This window comes from Polypterus senegalus, chromosome 13 (assembly GCF_016835505.1).
Source record: "Polypterus senegalus isolate Bchr_013 chromosome 13, ASM1683550v1, whole genome shotgun sequence".
Taxonomy (NCBI): Eukaryota; Metazoa; Chordata; class Cladistia; order Polypteriformes; family Polypteridae; genus Polypterus; species Polypterus senegalus.
The window spans coordinates 34863341-34881629 of NC_053166.1; the positions used below are offsets into that span (position 1 = coordinate 34863341).

Genomic DNA, 18289 nt, shown 5'->3' on the forward strand with positions numbered 1-18289 from the left:
CTGCCCATATAAGGCCATTCTTCACTACGCTGTGTTCATTCCTTTCCTTGCTTCGCCCAAGAAGCAGCCTTTTTATTTAATCCACGGGTTCTCCGCTGTTTTATTGTTCATTTATTACGATTGTTATACTTATTGTGTAGGTATTTTACACTTAGTTTACTGTTCAGGTACCCATTTCCTTTATTTAATCCGCTGCTTTTCTGCTGTTGTTTTGTTCGTTTATTACGATTATAGTTATTTGATTCCCTTTCTTTGCCTGACTGCCTGCCCATATAAGGCGCTCCGCAGTTTTTTTGTGAAGCAGCCTTTACACAGCTTCTTCGCTGTGTTATAAACGAATGCCATATAAGTCCGTCCTTTCTCCTTGCTTTGCGATTCTCCGCTGTTTTTTTGTTCGTTTATTATGATTGTTATAGTTATTGTGTAGCTATTTTAGACTTAGTTTACTGTTCAGATACTCATTTCCTTTATTTAATCCGGGTTCTCCACTATTTTTTGTTCCTTTATTACGATTATAGTTATTTATTGATTCCCTTCTTTGGCTGACTGCCTGCCCATATAAGGTGCTCCGCTATTTTTTTGTGAGACAGCCTTTACACAGCTTCTCCGCTGTTTTATTCTCAAACGGCATATAAGGCCTCTACTGTTTTATTGTTCGTTTATTACGATTGTTATAGTTATTGTGTAGCTATTTTAGACTTAGTTTACTGTTCAGATACTCATTTCCTTTATTTATGTCCTGGGGTCTCCGCTATTTTTGTTCCTTTATTACGATTATAGTTATTTATTGATTCCCTTCTTTGGCTGACTGCCTGCCCATATAGGCTCCGCTATTTTTTTGTGAGACAGCCTTTACACAGCTATTCTCCTTGGCGGTTCTCTACTGTTTTATTGTTCGTTTATTACGATTGTTATAGTTATTGTGTAGCTATTTTAGACTTAGTTTACTGTTCAAGTACCCATTTCCTTTATTTAATTTGCGGGTTCTCCACTATTTTTTTGTTCCTTTATTACGATTATAGTTATTTATTGATTCCCTTCTTTGGCTGACTGCCTGCCCATATAAGAAGCAGCCTTTACACAGCTTCTCCACTGTTTTATAAACAAACGGCATATAAGGCCGTCATTTTTCCTTGCTTCACCAACTCAGCAGCCTTTTTATTTAATCCACGGGTTCTCTGCTGTTTTATTCCTTCCTTCTTTTCTATGTACTGTGGTCACAGTCAGTTCACGGGATTACATGGAAGGCGTGATGATGTCACACGCAGCTCAGTGGCCGTCGAGCTAACGCCCATTACAGTATATGGAGAAAATAGGTTCCAGTTATGACCATTACGCGTAGAATTTCGAAAATGAAACCTGCCCAACTTTTGTAAGTAAGCTGTAAGGAATGAGCCTGCCCAATGTTAGCCTTCTACCTACACGGGAAGTTGGAGAATTAGTGATGAGTGAGTCAGTGAGTGAATGAGTGAGTGAGGGCTTTGCCTTTTATTAGTATAGATGCCAAAAGATCAGGCCATTTGGATTAAAGTACAGGCATCAGCCAAATAACCTCAGGTCTGGTTGGGGAGCATGCACTGGTACAGCATGTTGCTGCACCCACCACACAACAAAACAGCTCAGAATCCTGATTGGCAACCACCCCTGGCAGACACATGGTCCAGTCTCATCCTCTAGAAATGACCCTATATCTGCTGCAGCCAGGTGTTACGTGGATGTCCCTTTGCCCAGGTCCAGCCACTAGGGTCCTCCCTCATCGTATGACATGGCCATAGTGCAGTAACTGGTGCTCCCTCATAATGCAGGTAATGAGCCTCATTTGGGACTCCGTGAGCAGCCACTGATTTGACACAAAGTCAAACCAGCGGTACCCAAGGATTCTCCAAAGAAATAATCTCAAAACATTTCATTAGGGTCCACCTATTTTGAGATTAGAACTTGATGGATTTAGCCTGTTATTTGTAAGCCATTAATACTTTCACAATGTCAACATGCAAAATTTCTCCATCCATGTCTGAATCAAGAAGTGCTGGGGTATATCCTGACAGAACTGAGCACAAAGAAGGAAACGACCCTGGCTCAAGTCCATCACAGGTTATGCTCACACACAAACACCCACAATTACTCCTCTTAGTCCGATTTAAGAACCCATAGGCATAGCCAGGGGGTGGATTTTGGTTTGCACTGCTCTTTGAAATCTATTTCATGACAGTTTCAGCTGATCAATTATAGACAGAATCATAATTCACCTCAGCTGAAATTAATTCCTGACCACACTACTGTCTAAACCACTAATTAATCTAAAATACGCTGGAGTAATTGGAAGAACACTGAAGTGGACATGTGCAAACCCTACCGATGTCTTTGGTGGAAATTGGATTCTGGAGCTGTGAGACTTTGTGATCCCTAACATAATCCAGTCATTTTATTTACTTCATTTACAAGAAATTGTTTTTTTTCTGATACTTTGGCTTCAGTGATTCTGATGAAATATTTTTACTACTGTATTCTACAAATGGATAAGGCCTCTACTACATAATAAAACATTAAGATATATGAGTCCTGTTCCTCTGAGCAATCTGATTGGTCAGTTTGGTTTTGGTGACATGTTAAAAGTAGAAGCGATGAGTGTGAGACACATGAGGAGGAGTAAAGGTGCACAAAGCACGGTGAGACAGTCTCCTTCAAAGATGGCAAGAATAAAGCCAGACGGGAGATGAGAAAGGCACTTTGAAAATTATGACAGAGTCTATGAAGCAGGCCTTATGGGAATGCACTTGAGAAAAGGAGTGTCTGTGAAGGGGCGTTCACACACATATGTGAATACAGAGGAAAGGTGGCGAAGGTACACATAGGGCAAAAGATAGCAAATATTTTTAATTATCCCATTACCTGTTTTTGACACGTACTGTGGCTGGTAATATATAAAAGAGAACAAAAATTCACGTAAGGCAAAATTAAAATAGGAAATCTGCTCATTTAGTAGCATTCTGTTTTAAAAACAAGTATATTCCTTAAGTTCTATTTGAGAATGTTTAATGATTTCAGTGTAGTTACCAATAAAGGGTGCACTGACAAAAGGAGATGCGCATTGCTCACAAAGAATCACGGCGAGTTTGATATGTGACAACTTCTTTTTTATTTTGGGCACTGTGCGACTATGTCAGACGATCAGCTTCCTTTTGTTGTTTATATCACTGTTTAAACCAACAAATAGTATGTTTTTCTTTGCCTCCACTTGGTATTCGCTGAAAAGTTCTTTCCATTGTTTCTTCACAGAAGGCTGAGCTTAATCAATCAATCAATCAATCAACATTTATTTATATAGCACATATTCATACAAAAAAATGTAGCTCAAAGTGCTTTACAAAATGAATAGAAAAATAGAAGACACAATAAAAAATAAACATAAGTCAACATTAATTAACATAGAATAAGAGTAAGGTCCGATGGCCAGGGTGGACAGAAAAACAAAAAACTCCAAAGCTGGAGAAAAAATAAAATCTGTAGGGGTTCCAGACCAAGAGACCGCCCAGTCCCCTCTGGGCATTCTACCTAACATAAATCATCATATTTTCATGGAAGGACCTGATGATGATGGTCACGTAGACTTCTGGCTTTCAGTCCATCATTGTTGGAGCATCATGATGCTTTGAGTAGGTGGTGGTGGCGCAGGCCGCCACCACAAAGAAACCGGAAAAGAAACAGAAGAGAGAGTAGGGGTCAGTACGGATTTTAGAGCCACCATGAATAGTTATTATGAAGAATTGAACATACAGAGTATCAGGATTAAGTTAAAGTGAAGTTATAAAAGGCCATGTTAAAGTAATGTGTTTTCAGCAGTGTTTTAAAGTGCTCTACTGTATTTGCCTGGCGAATTCCTATTGGCAGGCTATTCCAGATTTTAGGTGCATAGCAGCAGAAGGCCGCCTCACCACTTCTTTTAAGTTTAGCTTTTGGAATTATAAGGAGACACTCATTTGAAGATCTAAGGTTACGATTTGGAATATAACGTGTCAGGCATTCCGATATATAAGATGGAGCGAGATTATTTAAGGCTTTATAAACCATAAGCAGTATTTTAAAGTCAATCCTGAATGACACAGGCAACCAGTGTAGTGACATCAAAACTGGAGAAATGTGTTCGGATTTTCTTTTCCCAGTTAGGATTCTAGCAGCTGCATTCTGCACTCGTTGCAAATGATTTATGTCTTTTTTGGGTAGTCCTGAGAGGAGTGCGTTACAGTAATCTAGTCTACTGAAAACAAAAGCGTGAATTAATTTCTCAGCATCTTTCAATGATATAAGAGGTCTAACTTTAGCTATGTTTCTTAAGTGAAAAATGCTGTCCTAGTGGTCTGATGAATATGCGATTTAAAATTCAGATTACAGTCAACGGTTACCCCTAAATTTTTTACTTCCGTCTTAACTTTTAATCCTAGTGCATTAAGTTTATTTCTGATAACCTCGCTGAATCCATTATTGCCAATTACCAAAATTTCAGTTTTCTCTTTATTTAGTTTGAGAAAATTACTATTCATCCATTCAGAAATACCAGTAAGACATTGTGTTAGTGTATCGAAGAGTCGGAGTCATCAGGTGCTATAGATAAGTACAGCTGTGTGTCATCAGCATAGCTGTGGTAGCTCACATTGTAACCTGAGATAATCTGACCTAACGGAAGCATATAGATTGAGAATAACAGCGGACCCAGGATAGAGCCTTGTGGAACACCATATCGGATATCATGTGTCTTTGAGATTTGATTACCACAACTCACAAAGAATTTTCTCCCTGCCAGGTAGGATTCAAACCAATTTAAGACACTGCCAGAGAGGCCCACCCATTGACTAAGGCGATTTCTAAGAATATTATGATCAATGGTGTCAAATGCAGCACTCAGATCTAAGAGGATGAGAACAGATAAATGGCCTCTGTCTGCATTTACCCAAGTCATTTACTACTTTAACAAGTGCAGTTTCTGTACTGTGATTTGTTCTGAAGCCTGACTGAAAAGTATCAAGAATAGCATGTTTATTTAGGTGGTCATTTAACTGCATAATGACTGCCTTCTCTAAATTTTACTTAAGAAGGGCAGGTTAGAAATGGGTCTAAAATTTTCAAAGGCAGAGGGGTCAAGATTATGTTTCTTAAGAAGGGGTTTAACTACAGCAGTCTTAAGACAGTCTGGAAAGACCCCGTATCTAATGACAATTTACTATGTCCAGAATATTGTCAATTAGAACGCCTGATATTTCTTTGAAAAACCTGGTTGGTATTGGGTCAAGGACGCAGGTGGAGGTTTCAGTTGAGAGATTATACTATGTAATTCAGGTAAATCTATCCTGGTGAAAGCATTTAATTTGTTTATAACGGAGTACCGGGCTTTGGAGGTTCTGCAGTGTTGGGGAGATATACTATGTTATCTCTAATATCATTAATTTTTGAGTGAAAAATACAGCAATGTTCTCACAGGTTTCACTGGAAGTATTCTGGGGGCATTCCTTTGTGTTCCCTGGGTTTAACAGACGGTCAATTGTTGAAAATAAGACTCTGGGATTACTAGCATTGTTATTTATAATATTAGAGAAATAGCAGCGCCTCTCAAGACGGACAGTGTTATTGTATTCTGTTATTTTAACTTTTAATATTTCATAGTGGATAGTTAGTTTAGTTTTCCTCCATTTACGCTCAGCTCTACGACATGTTCTTTTAAATCAGACACTCTTTGGGTCTTCCATGGAATAACAGTACTAGAGGATTTTTTAACTGTCTTTTCAGGTGCAACTATGTCAACAGCAGTTCTTACTTTAGAGTTAAAGTTTTCCACTTTACTATTTACATTATCCTCGCTATTATAGCTGGCATTATAAACGGACTGATTGCTTAGAATAGTTGTAAGCTTTAAAGCTGCTGATGAGTCAAAGAAGCGTTTTTTAACAAAATGCTTCTCATGAGCGTTTTCTATCTTTATTTCTATATTAAATAGTAGAAGGAAATGGTCTGATAGACCGATATCAGTGACCTGCTTTATATCAACTTTAAGTCCTTTAGTAATCACTAAGTCTAACGTATGACCTGCTTTATGTGTAGGCTGATTTACGAGCTGCCTCAAATCAAAAGAGTCCAGGAGGTTCATGAATTCCTTTACCTTTTGGTCACACTGATTGTCGACATGAAAGGGCATATTAAGGGCAATTTATATTGATTTGCATATTCATAGAGGCGTAATTCTGGGAGGAGTTGGGGCGGGACAGAAGGCGTGTACACGAGTGTTACTTTTCATGCTTACCGGGATTTATGGAAGTTGGAGTACGCACAGATTCCTGCATCTAGATTTTTCTGTGCATAAGCACATTTTGGCTTTTGTGCTTACGTCATGTTATAGTGCGAATTCTACGCACGGCGTTATGCATGAGGCCCCTGATGAGTGACATCAAATCTTAATCGAGAATCTTTTCATGTGTAGCTCCTAGCTGGAGGAATGAGCAGCTCACCTCCATTTAGAATTATGACTCCCTCAATAAATTCAAATAGTGTTTGAGATTACCAAGGCTGCTAAACAATAAGAACATAAATGTTCATCTCTCATTAGCCAGGAAGCACCTACATGATCCCCAATGTGGGTGGGAGAAGGTTCTATGGGCAGATGAAGCAAAAGTAGAACTTTTTGAGCAACAAGGATCTGGCATTAAAGCAAATGTATAATTCTACTGTAAGAGCATCATCCCAGCAGTCAAACTCAAAGGTGGCACTATGATGGTTGGGAGACACTTTGCTGACCTAGGACCTGGCAAACTTGCTGTGATTGAAAAAACACTGAATTCTTCTCCGTATCAAAAAAAAATCTTAAGGTGAATATCCAGCTATCCATCCGTGAGGTGAAGCTGAATTGTGGTTGGGTCATGTAGCACTGCCAAGACAATGAATCGAAACACAAAAGCAGCTCCACGTCAAAATTACTAAAAACAACTAAAGTGAATGTTTTTTGGACTTGCCTTGTTAAAGCTTGGAACTAAACTGAACAGAAATGATCCAACAGGACTTGAAGTCAATAGCTGATGCTCAAAGGCCTACCAATATTTCTAAATTAAAGCAGTTCTATTAAAATTCCTGTATAGTTAGGTGAATAGCTGATATTGAATTACTTGAGAAGTGTTTGGTCACGGTCATTAAAGCTAAAGGTGGTAGACCATAAGGGGGCACTTAATTACTCACACAATGCCAGCTGATGTTGGATAACTTTTGTCATTCAAAAAATACCATAAGAGAGGAAAAAAAATATTATTTGTTTAATTAGGTGCACTTTATATACTATAGATTTATGTTGAATACATGCAAACATTAATCAAAATTTGCAGTAATAGAGGAAATCTGGAAGGGGCAAATATTTTTTCATGACACTGTACATATACATTCTGATTGTGCTACCCTGGTAAATTTCTTCTTTCTGCATTTAACATCAGTGGGCGTCTCTGAGCACTTCTTGATTGGAATGTGGATGAGTCACCGGCAGAGCACAATTCCAGGCCTTTATTGCTACAATTATGCCTATGTGTAGCTAAAATAAAAGGGAACACATATAGTCAGAAGGAAATGGAGAGAAAATGCTGCTGCTTGCTAGAGAAATAGAACAAAATAATGAAACATTATCTAGGCAGTCCATGACTATTTTGTACTGAGTGTTAAATTGTATTTTGAATTTTCGTGATTTGTACATAGACTTGCTTTTTAGAAAAGAAAAATAAGTGATTGACCTTTGTATCTGCATAGAAGGTCCTTGCAGGTTGCTATTGATTCCTCTGTGTAATTCAATATTATTGCATGGAATTTGCCCTTTTCTCAGGAAATGATTTATAGCTAACTATGGATGACCAAATCACCCATTCTGATATATTTGACTTAAGAGACTTTGTCAAAAACTGAGAGGAGTTTTCTGCTCAGGTGACAGAGAACCAGTTAGGATGCTGTGCTGTACATCTAATTATTTAATCTTTGATTCATTTTCAGTTTCTTTATAATCTTACCATATCTTTAGTGCTGCTGCTCACAAGTCCTGGATTCAAGCCGCATGTCACTGTCTGTGTGGAGTCGGTATGCTCTCCTTGTTTCACATTCCCTAAGAGGAGCATTTTAGGTTAACTTGATGACTTGAAACTGGCCAGGTTAGAGTGAGTGTAGGAGCAGGTAATGCAATGGGCTGACAACCATGTCCAGGGCTGGAGTTGGCACTGCAGTACTCTGTGGCTCTGAATTGGATAACAAGTCTGAGAATATGGTGTCATTGTCATGCTTATGTCATTCACACAATGCTGTCCAACATCATGTGGAAAAGACCCATTTCTGTTTTGGTCTTCCTCCTTTATGAGCTAAATCCCAAGAACATTGTTGATTAGTAATGGATGGCTACTTAGTCAGTATATAATCAGGTTACGTTGAATAATACAATTAAGACAGAAACTTGGTTCCTTAATAATAAGCATTTACATGTGTAAATAAGCTTCTGGAGTACTCTTTTGGCAAAATGCTCTGACATGGTTAAACTGAGCAAAAAGAGTTAAATGTCATCATCAGCGACCATGAATTTGAAAATAAGAAAGACGCCTGTGATGATTTTCTTTGTTTTTTATAAATATGTTTAGTCAAGTTGATGCTTTATTTATAGGTTTCTGTTTCTGGATTGCATATAGCGCATAGTTTTTTGCTTGGCTGTGAAATTGAGCACTGCAAAGAACCGATGTATCTGTACATGTGCTTGCCTTACATTGAGTGCTGCTGGAATAATAATAACACAGGTGTTTTTATTTCATTAAGATAAGTATTGCATTAGGGTGCCCGTTACTTTAAAAAGTAATCAAACTACGTACTGCTCACTACTTTTAATGTGTTAACCTACTGCTCTGAAGATTGCTTCAGCTCGTCAAGATAAATGTATCGATTTCTGAAATATTAAGACAGATTATTTCATCCAGGAGAAAGAATAATGTGATTATCCACACATTTGCCTCTGTATTTTGCAGACACTTCTACCCATGGCTGCTGAAAGCATGTGCAGAGCAAATGCTGTACATGTGCAGGATGATAGAGTGCAATGGACATGCGCAGATTACAAAATCCTTAACAGTAACCTGGTGAAGGGTTTACATGGCCACATAATTAGGTTACTTGCGGAGAAACCTACCTCTGTTAAGCCAATAACCCGATTTCGCTAATCAGAATAAGGTTTGTGTGGCATTTTATAAATCAGACTTCTACAAATAACTGGGTTATTGAGGTGCATGTAAATGCGCTTAATGTATGCAGTACAAGTGATGAAATGTAGTACAAGTAATCAAGTGTATCTATGCTGTGTTTGTGACTAGCTAAAGTACTTGGTGTTCCTGGGTATAATGTTATAATGGGTTAAAGTAAGAAAACAAATATTTTATGTGGTTTTCCAAATGGCGACCCTTTTGTCAGTCCTGGCTAAAAATTCCCATCTGTTATCTTCTCTCAATTTGTTTCTCTCATGAGCGGATAATTTTTTTTTTTCTGTTTACGATGGTTTCCACAATAGTATGTATTTACTGATTTATTTTTTTTTCTATTGAATTTATTAAAAGCAAGTAACATTCTATATAAACAAGTCAAACTTAACAAAACTAAATTCAATTCAATCCCCATCCAAGAGAAAGTGAGGAAGGCCAACAGCCAGAGCAAAACTTTAAGAAGTAGAAAAGAGGGCAGAGAATCCATTTCCCTGATATAAAATCTTATTCTAAAATGTTACTTATTAGATCTTGACAGTTTTTTTTTAAGTTTTGAAAGATCCTCTAAGTGAGAATTTGATTTTTTCCAATTTCAAATAGTATATAACATCAGTATTTACTGGTTTAGTGTGGTTTCACAAACAGATAAAGTGGATGGCATGTTGAATAATTGAATTCATGGATCACGGAAAGCATTTTACAGTAGAAAGGTGCCAGGGGGATTGGAGTTCACAGACATCAGTACAAGTCACCATGTTATTACAGGAGATGACACCCGTGGTGGTCATCTATAATGCTGCAATGATGATGATTCATTCAATGTTGATTTAAAATTGCTACTAATCATGATGCTGTAGGCACCAACGTCTAAAATAATAACCGCCCTTATCATAAAATGGACTTGAAAAAATGTCTCCCATCAAGAAACAGTTAAAGTTACTTACACCATTCTCAGTTTCTTCTTTCTTACTTTTTTTGAACAGAGTTAGAAACTTACATTTCATTCTGTTTCTTATGGCTTATCTCAGTCACACTTAATAACAATAAACAGGTGTACGATTGTGTTGAATGTTTCCAAATGTAAGGTTTTGCTTTCATAAAAAATACAGTGTCATCAGATCAATTCTGAGTTATTGTCACAAGTAGAAAATGCAATGAAATTCCTATCTGCATGTTTGACCAACATGGAGCAGGTCATCACTGTCCTGTTGGTTAGGTATAATACTGTATAATATCAGAAAATAGTAAGTAGTGGTAAACGAAACAGCCAAGTTTACTTTCATAAACTGTTACAGTTTTGTAAAATTGATGCTAAACTTCATTTCACGCACAATTGTGCAACCACAAAAGTCACCAAAAGGGTGTCATGGAGGTTTAAAAGGTTTTCGGAGAGTTGAAAGAAAAGAGGGTTGCTGTATGAGGGTTTTTAGACCCATATACTAATAAAAAAAAGGTGAAAACAAACAAAGAAAAACTGTGTTTTGGAAATTCAATATTGCTAAACTCTACCCATGATAAGGCAAAATGATGTAATATTAGACAAAAGCTGTAATTCAGTGAGACAATAAAATCACTATTCAAACTAGTTGAAAAAAAGGCACTTAACCTGTGGTCTTAGATCAGCTCCTGCTCTGGATAATACAAAACTTTGTGCACACAGATAATAGCGTCCTCCCATCAGCCCACATGCAAAACTTTCTGAAAATCGGTTTGTCCATTTTTGGATGATTGATGAACAAACAGATTGCGATTTCATTGATATGGATTAGTATATAATGTGCTGTACATATATGGGGTACTTCGTAAGAAAAAATATAACTGTAAACATCCTTAGTTGTGCATAAATCTTTTCTCTATTTCTAAGAAGGCAGTTATGGAGTTGAGAGGAGAATGCAGAACAAATTCTTTATTTGCACAGAGTTACACACAAATGTCTCAGTGCGTGGAGTGAGTGACAATTGAACAATACATCAACTTTTATACTTTTTTCTAATTGTATCACCTTATCTAATACATCATGCCAGCTGACTCTTAATATGCAGCACTTTATCATCTCCTCCAATCAACTAATGCCACAAGTAATTTCTGACTTGTGTTATTCTGAATGCCTCTTAGTTAAGAGGGGTATTTAGCAGAACTTCCCTTTGATCTCTGCACCTCTTCATAGGAGGGATGTATGGGTTTTCCCATCAGTTTATTCCCACTTTCTGGATGGGTGTTTGTTACTCCTTTACTTTATTTAAACCTTGGAAAATTACTTTGGTAGCTTCTCTACGACAGGTGGAGTGGTGGGTCTGAGGCTAGGGATTTATGCCGGCAATCAGAAGGTTGCCAGTTTGAATCCCATAAACGCCAGAAGTGACTCTACTCTGTTGGGCCCTTGAGCAAGGCCCTTAACCTGCAGTTACTCTGTCCTTGGTATGATATTAATCCGCATCAAGCCCTGCAAGCAGGTCCTCTAACCTGTGGGGGAAAACTCAAGGGTTGGTGGCAGGATTGGCACTCCAGCCATTGTAAAAAACCTCACACTGTTCAGTGTGATACCGAGATGTTGCACAGTTGCACTCGGATCTCAATCCAGGTGGTTCATCATGTGGTGGGTACGGCAACACCCTGTAATCAACGCATGCTCACAACCTCTCTTCCCTAAGACAAGGCATAGGCTTGATGTGCTTTAAGTTACATTTAGTTAACCCCTGAGTTGCATTCAATCCTTCTCCTTATGTTTAATAATTCATTCTGTTATAGCTTCATCATATATACTTGTAATAGCTTTTAAAAGATTATATACTAGCTGTGTAAGCCCGGGGTCCTAGAAACTACTGAAATCGTCAGAAAAAAAATTGATATGTAGAGATGTCAGGTAATTGAAAGGAACTACTTTGGGCATTTCTATCCTAGGAGGTTTCGTTGAGCTGATATGCTTGCCTCACTTCTGTATTAGCAGCGGGAGGAAAAGTAAAAGGAATACCATTTGCTGATGTGTTTGTCTCGCTTGAGTAAGAGTTTCTCTCTTTTCTCAGTGGTTTTACTTTGGCAACAAAGTTGCTTTCTTCTTCCGACTCGTTAACTTAGGGCCGCCTTGCCGGCTCTCTGAGCTTCATGCTGTAGTAGCCCTGCACTTCCAGACCAGACAGACAGACACACACACACACTTCAATGCATAGACATTTAGTTTTCTTTTTCCTTGGAGGTGGAGCCCGTACCCCGACTCCACCTCTCACTTCCGGGCTGGATAGACACACACACTTTCACGCGTAGACGTTTATATATAAGATTAATTAATTAAAAGTTCCATACCATCCAGGTACTATGCTTCCTTCTTATTGTAGTTTACATATGCAGGAGCCTGTGTTGGCAGCATCAGATACGAGGCAGAAACCAACCTTGGATGGGGTGTCAGTTTGTCAGAGTCCATCCTGTTTGGAGACAACAATTAGCTGTTGTTGAGAACTGAGCTCAAGCTGACACGAGGAGAGCAAGCAGACTCCACAGATATACAGTGACCAGGCCAGGATTTGAATTTGGCCTCTTGGCATCAGTACTAACTACTGAGACACTTGGTAGCCCTATGACATATTGTTCTACATTGTAATAAATGATTGTTATTTATTTTCGGAATTTAACAGAGTAAAAAAACAGTGTTTCTAGTTGGTGCCTACACTTTACATTGCATACTTTGAGCTATAGCCAAAGTCCGAGTCTGTCATTATTTTAATTAACTCCACTCCTTAACAGAATGTTAAGGATATTTCTATACTGAAAACTTTGAGGGCATGCCAGGGCTAACTGTGAAAGACACTGGTGTAATAACTCAAAGGGCAGAAAGACTGCGAGAATATACATTTATATTATTATGACTAAATAAATTAATGAGTGCAAGTTTCAAATATATTGTCTTCCGCAAACTGAAGGGCAGAATTGCTGTGGTGTTAATGGAATAACCTTTCTTTAGAATTAATTTTTAATAGTTTGAAATTATTATTTTTTTCTCCTTTTGCTCAGCCAGAGGTAAAAATCATACCAGGGATCTTGAAACTCCCAGCGGGGCCTTCCTGTCAATTAAGCTGAAAGAGCAATGCTGTTTACCAAAGAGGAGGCTCTTGTCCTTCATAGCTCCCTGAAGGCCCTTGCTAACTCCTTCAGTATTACCTGTTCTCAGTTCAGTCCATTTCATCATCGCGGCTCAGCACCCTGGCGGATTTCTCTTTATCTCCTATAAAATCTGGAGCTGGTAATCATAAGGGGAGGCATTGTCATGGTGGGTTATTTGCATTCTTTTCAATGTGACGTCCATTCATTCATTTTCACAGCCTGTATCTTAACACCACAGACCTTGTTGAGAGGCAGAGTGTTTCCCAGGAACATCAGGTGCAAATCTAGAAAACATCCTGAGTGGGATGCCCACACCTCAAAGGGTATGCTCAAGCCCAGTCTGGCCTGGCACTCTTTGGGATGTTGCAAGAAATGAGAGTAGAAGGGGGGGCACACACCAGAATAAAGGGAGACCACAGCAGGCCAGACATTGATCCCAAGCCCCTTGGAGCTGTATTGTTTCCAAACTTAAAACTGAGGTGCACCTTAAATTTTGAAGTATTTGATCTCTTACCTCATAAGACCTTCTGTATTTAAACAATTACATGAAGTTCGCTCATGTAGGCTTGCAAGAAGGGAAAATGATTTGCTGCATGGGCCTGGAAAGTGATTCCATAAGTGGTTAAACAAAAAAGGCCTCGGTATGCAAGTATATTTACTTGTAATTCATATACTGTATATGCCAGAAATTTTTTTACCCCAAATTCTTTTTAAAAGGGTTAGGTTTAGTATACACGGTATATTCATTTGCCTTCAGAAGGGCTGACTACAGCTCTCTTTTTAAGGTTGCAGGGTTCTGTCCATTCCTCTTTGTATGTTTTCTGATTCAATAACAGCTTCAGTTTGACCCCTTAATCCTCTCCAACACAGCCCTAATTTATGAATAACACCCCTTTGAACAGTAGAACTGCTTTCAATTTTCTTTGCCTGCCTGACTATGGGTATCAATCCTGATATTCCCAAACACATCTTCTTAATAAGTGCTACAAGTCTATTTTGAATATCTGAGAAATAGAGAACTCAAAGATGGATGTAACTGGAGTCCATCTATTTAATACTACAATGTGAGACTAACAAAACCTGAGCAGAGCAAGCAGCATGTCTAGTACTGAAGTGTTTATGGGTGAAGGAGTAGATGGAGATCTATTGTGGAAGCACTAACAAATACTCTAGTGGATAAAGTGGACTATTAATTTTTTCTGTTTCTGTGGTTTCATCTTTTCAGGTAAATTTACAAGAAGCATAGGTAACAGTCACCTGCCAGTGAAGAGGATGGTACAAATGAGGTCAAACGGTGATGCATAGAGAGGCTCTGTCAAGCACCTAATGTTCTGTCCTGCTGGGTGAAATACTGCATTGGCTGTTCTTTTCTCCTAAATAATGCAAGCACAACTCAAGGTGAGCTACATACACTTCTTGTAAAATGGGGCTAGTAAAGTACGTATAATGAAGCAGTTGACAGTGTTTCTGCCACAAAGCAGTTTGACTCTAATTTGGTCCGAAACTCTGGTGCCTTCTGTCTGGAGTTCTCCCCTGGGTCTTTGGTCCGGTAAAAGGGTTTTATACTCCAAACCCAGGTAGTCAAGTTGTTTTGCATTTAGCACTTTTTTTTTCTTGGTTTCTACAGATAATCCGTTCATCGTGATAGAGGTTAAGTACCGGGTACACTTGTATCAAGTTTTTATTTTAACACAATATATAATTCAGTGGCGTAGCTAACTTGCTGAAGGCAATTGCTGTTAGTAATTTATTCACAACTAGATTCTAGGGGCCGGCTGGGCATGGTGTCTGTGACCGCGACACAATCAGATCACATGCTGGTGACAAACAAAATGGCTCTCTAAATGAAATTTGTAATAACTTTATTAATTGCTTTATTATAGCTGTTGTAAGCTCGCAAAAATAAAGTAAATTGTGGGAATGGAATGTGGGAGGTGTGGGTAGTAGTAGTAAATAAATATAAGTAAGATGTGAACCCGATCCAAGACAACTTTGTGAAGGAAATTGATTAAAATGAAAAGCAGATTAGAAAGTAGAAACTGTCCTGTGCTATAAAATGTGCTATAAAATGAAGCAATTTCAATTTGTAACAAATTAAAACAACAACACCGGCTGACAGGATACTACTACACAATTGACCTGTTTTACACAAGTTCTGAGAAAATGGACATCATAAAGTGAGGTATCAATGGTTCCAAGAAATTTGCCTTGTCGGTAGGAGATTGCTTTGTTATATATAGTATATTGCTTTGTTTGTCTTTAGTAATTTCTCAATTTTTAACTGTTTTAGCAGTTAGCACCTTATATAAAGCCATTGTATCACTTCTTCCCGAATCGGTAGCTGCAACCATTTCACTCACTGCACTGTCTGCATAACCAGCTTGCGACCGTTGTGCCGATTCGCCAGCATCAGCATTCTCAGTTACTACTGCTGGCCCTTGCTTAGTTTTGAGTAAGGTAGAAATCTTGGTAAGCTTAGCGTTTTCTAATTCCAGCTGCAGGTGTGCTTTACGTTTAGCTGCACCACTCTTATAATGTTTTCTGTATCTGCTGCTACTGGCCGACATAAGCGTCAAATTGTTCAAATATTCAGTGTTTGCCGACTAACGGGGACCATAACTTAACAACAGAACTGCTATGATTTACCGTTTACGAGTTTGAACTTCGAAAACTGTTGACATCAAATCAAAGTACAAAAGTAACAATTATTTACGATAATAATGTATATTTACAGTTTTCATGTGACGTCCACTATGACACGCCAAAGGTCGCCAAATCTTGGAAAGAGCCCTTCTCTGTAAGGTGGACTAGGACGTGTTGTGCCTCCGAACTCCTGAAGTCTAAATTCGTGTAAACTGTAGGCCTGCCGAATACATAATATCATCAAGGATTGGATTGGACTTGCTGGTAATGGTGCAAACACGTCACTGAGACTTTGAATTAATAACGCAATGAACTATGCAAGTGATTTTAAATCTATATGGCCCCGAGTGGGCCCCCCAAGGTCATAGACCCTTGTGCTTTGCACAATCTGCACAATCCATTGCTACGCCACAGATCTAATCCAATATAATCTAACTGAGAGTTGCGGAGGGCAGAGCTTGTTCCTGGTAGCACTAGGCAGTAGGCAGGAAGGTTTGAAGTGCGCCACTGCAATGTGTGAGGTTTATTCCATATACATTATTTTATTCAAAATTGAGACTATAAATAAATATAGTTGAAGCCACACAAACCAGGTGACAGGGAGAAACACTACTGCCATGAGAGAGATGGGAAGACACAAGTGGAGACAACTCAGGCAGGTTATTAAAACAGAGCAGATGTATCCCGTGGTCTGATGGTCAGTTTATGGTCAATATTCTGGCCAATGGGGGGAGGCAGTTTGATGGCCAAGGTCTCCGGGACTCTGAACAAATTAAAATCCTATTATGTCATATCATCTACTGTTGAGTTCTGCTCTGTACTTGTAATATTTCTATTGCACTATTATATTGTTTTGAGTATTACTTGAGTTCTGTTCTGTGTATTGTATTGTATTGACCCCCTTTTTTTGACACCCACTGCACGCCAACTTACCTGGAAAGGGGTCTCTCTTTGAACTGCCTTTCCTGGGATTTCTTCCATTTTTTCTCTACAAGGGTGTTTTCTTGTCTTCTTAGAGTTGGGTGGCTGTCAAAAGGCAGGGCCTGTTAAAGCCCATTGCGGCACTTCTTGTGTGATTTTGGGCTGTACAAAATCTATTGTATTCTGTTTCTATTTCCTTTATGCCAGCAAAAGATTGTAATAATGTTCCAATTCATAACAGGTTAATACCTGCTGAGTAATTGTGTTTCTGAGTGAGTTAGAAAATGTAACCCCTGCACTGGACAGAACCATAAGCTGAATAAATTCCTATGTTAGTATTGTGGGTGAAAATCCCTACAGATTTTATTTTTATTTTATTTTTTCTCCAGCCGTCTGGAGTTTTTTTGTTTTTTCTGTCCCCCCTGGCCATTGAACCCTACTCTTATTCAATGTTAATGTTGATTTATTTTTTATAATTATGTCCTTCATTTTTTCTATTCTTTAATATGTAAAGCACTTTGAGCTACTGTTTGTATGAAAATGTGCTATATAAATAAATGTTGTTGTTGTTGTTGGGTAGGTGGCAAAGTGGCACATTGGTAAGATGCAGTGTTTCTAGGCCTGAATCTCACTGTCTGTGTACAATCAATTCTGTCTGCATTTATATGGTATTCCAGTTTTACTTCCACTTTTCTAAAGACTTGCATGTTAGGTTAATTCAAAATGTTAAATTGGCCTTGCTTGAATGTGAGTTTGGGTGTAGGCGAGGGGGCCCTGAAATTGGCCGGCACCCCATCTGGATAGAATGCATTTCAGTCTCATTTTGTTACTCTTATTCTTCCTTAACACTAGAATTACCAGAGCCTACGAAAAAACTCAAAAATCCGTCCCACCTTAAATCGCTTCTCACCTCTCCGTCAGCGTCCTTTGTCCTGTAAATGTGTGGATAAGCACCAAACAGCAAGCAGCCTGCTATCACATCCCCACACCCCGCACAGTTTTCTCAGCTCAAGTCTGTTTACCTGCATGTCAGTTGCTTAGAGTTGTAAAGAGTGACAAGTCAAGCAAAATGACACCTTTCATAAATACTATATCGTTATTTTGAGCACTTGCATTTCATGTGTGTTCCATGTCTACAACGATCTATGCACAGTAAACACATTGTTAAAACAGAAACGTTTTTCATGTTTTAGTAATAATTGACGAAATGTAGACATGAAGTGTATAATGTGTGAAGCCTGAAGTCCAAATATCAAAGAAACACTTTCACAAAAGGTACAAACATAACAGAACAAGTGTGCTTTTATTCAAAAATATAACCGTAGAAAAAAAAGCCGCGTTAGCAAGCGACATTGACACGCATTTACTATGACTGCCTCCAT

General features: G+C 38.5%; 1 protein-coding gene across 3 annotated transcripts in view; it reads left to right on the top strand.

The window, feature by feature from the left end:
• The window catches only part of htr4 (5-hydroxytryptamine receptor 4), a 485679-nt gene that overhangs the window by 84806 nt on the left and 382584 nt on the right, over window positions 1–18289 (top strand). For all 3 annotated transcript variants that reach the window (XM_039775641.1, XM_039775643.1, XM_039775642.1), the window contains exon 2: window positions 14569–14741. The gene's annotated coding sequence lies outside the window, so the exon portion shown is untranslated. The remainder of the gene's footprint in view (window positions 1–14568; window positions 14742–18289) is intronic.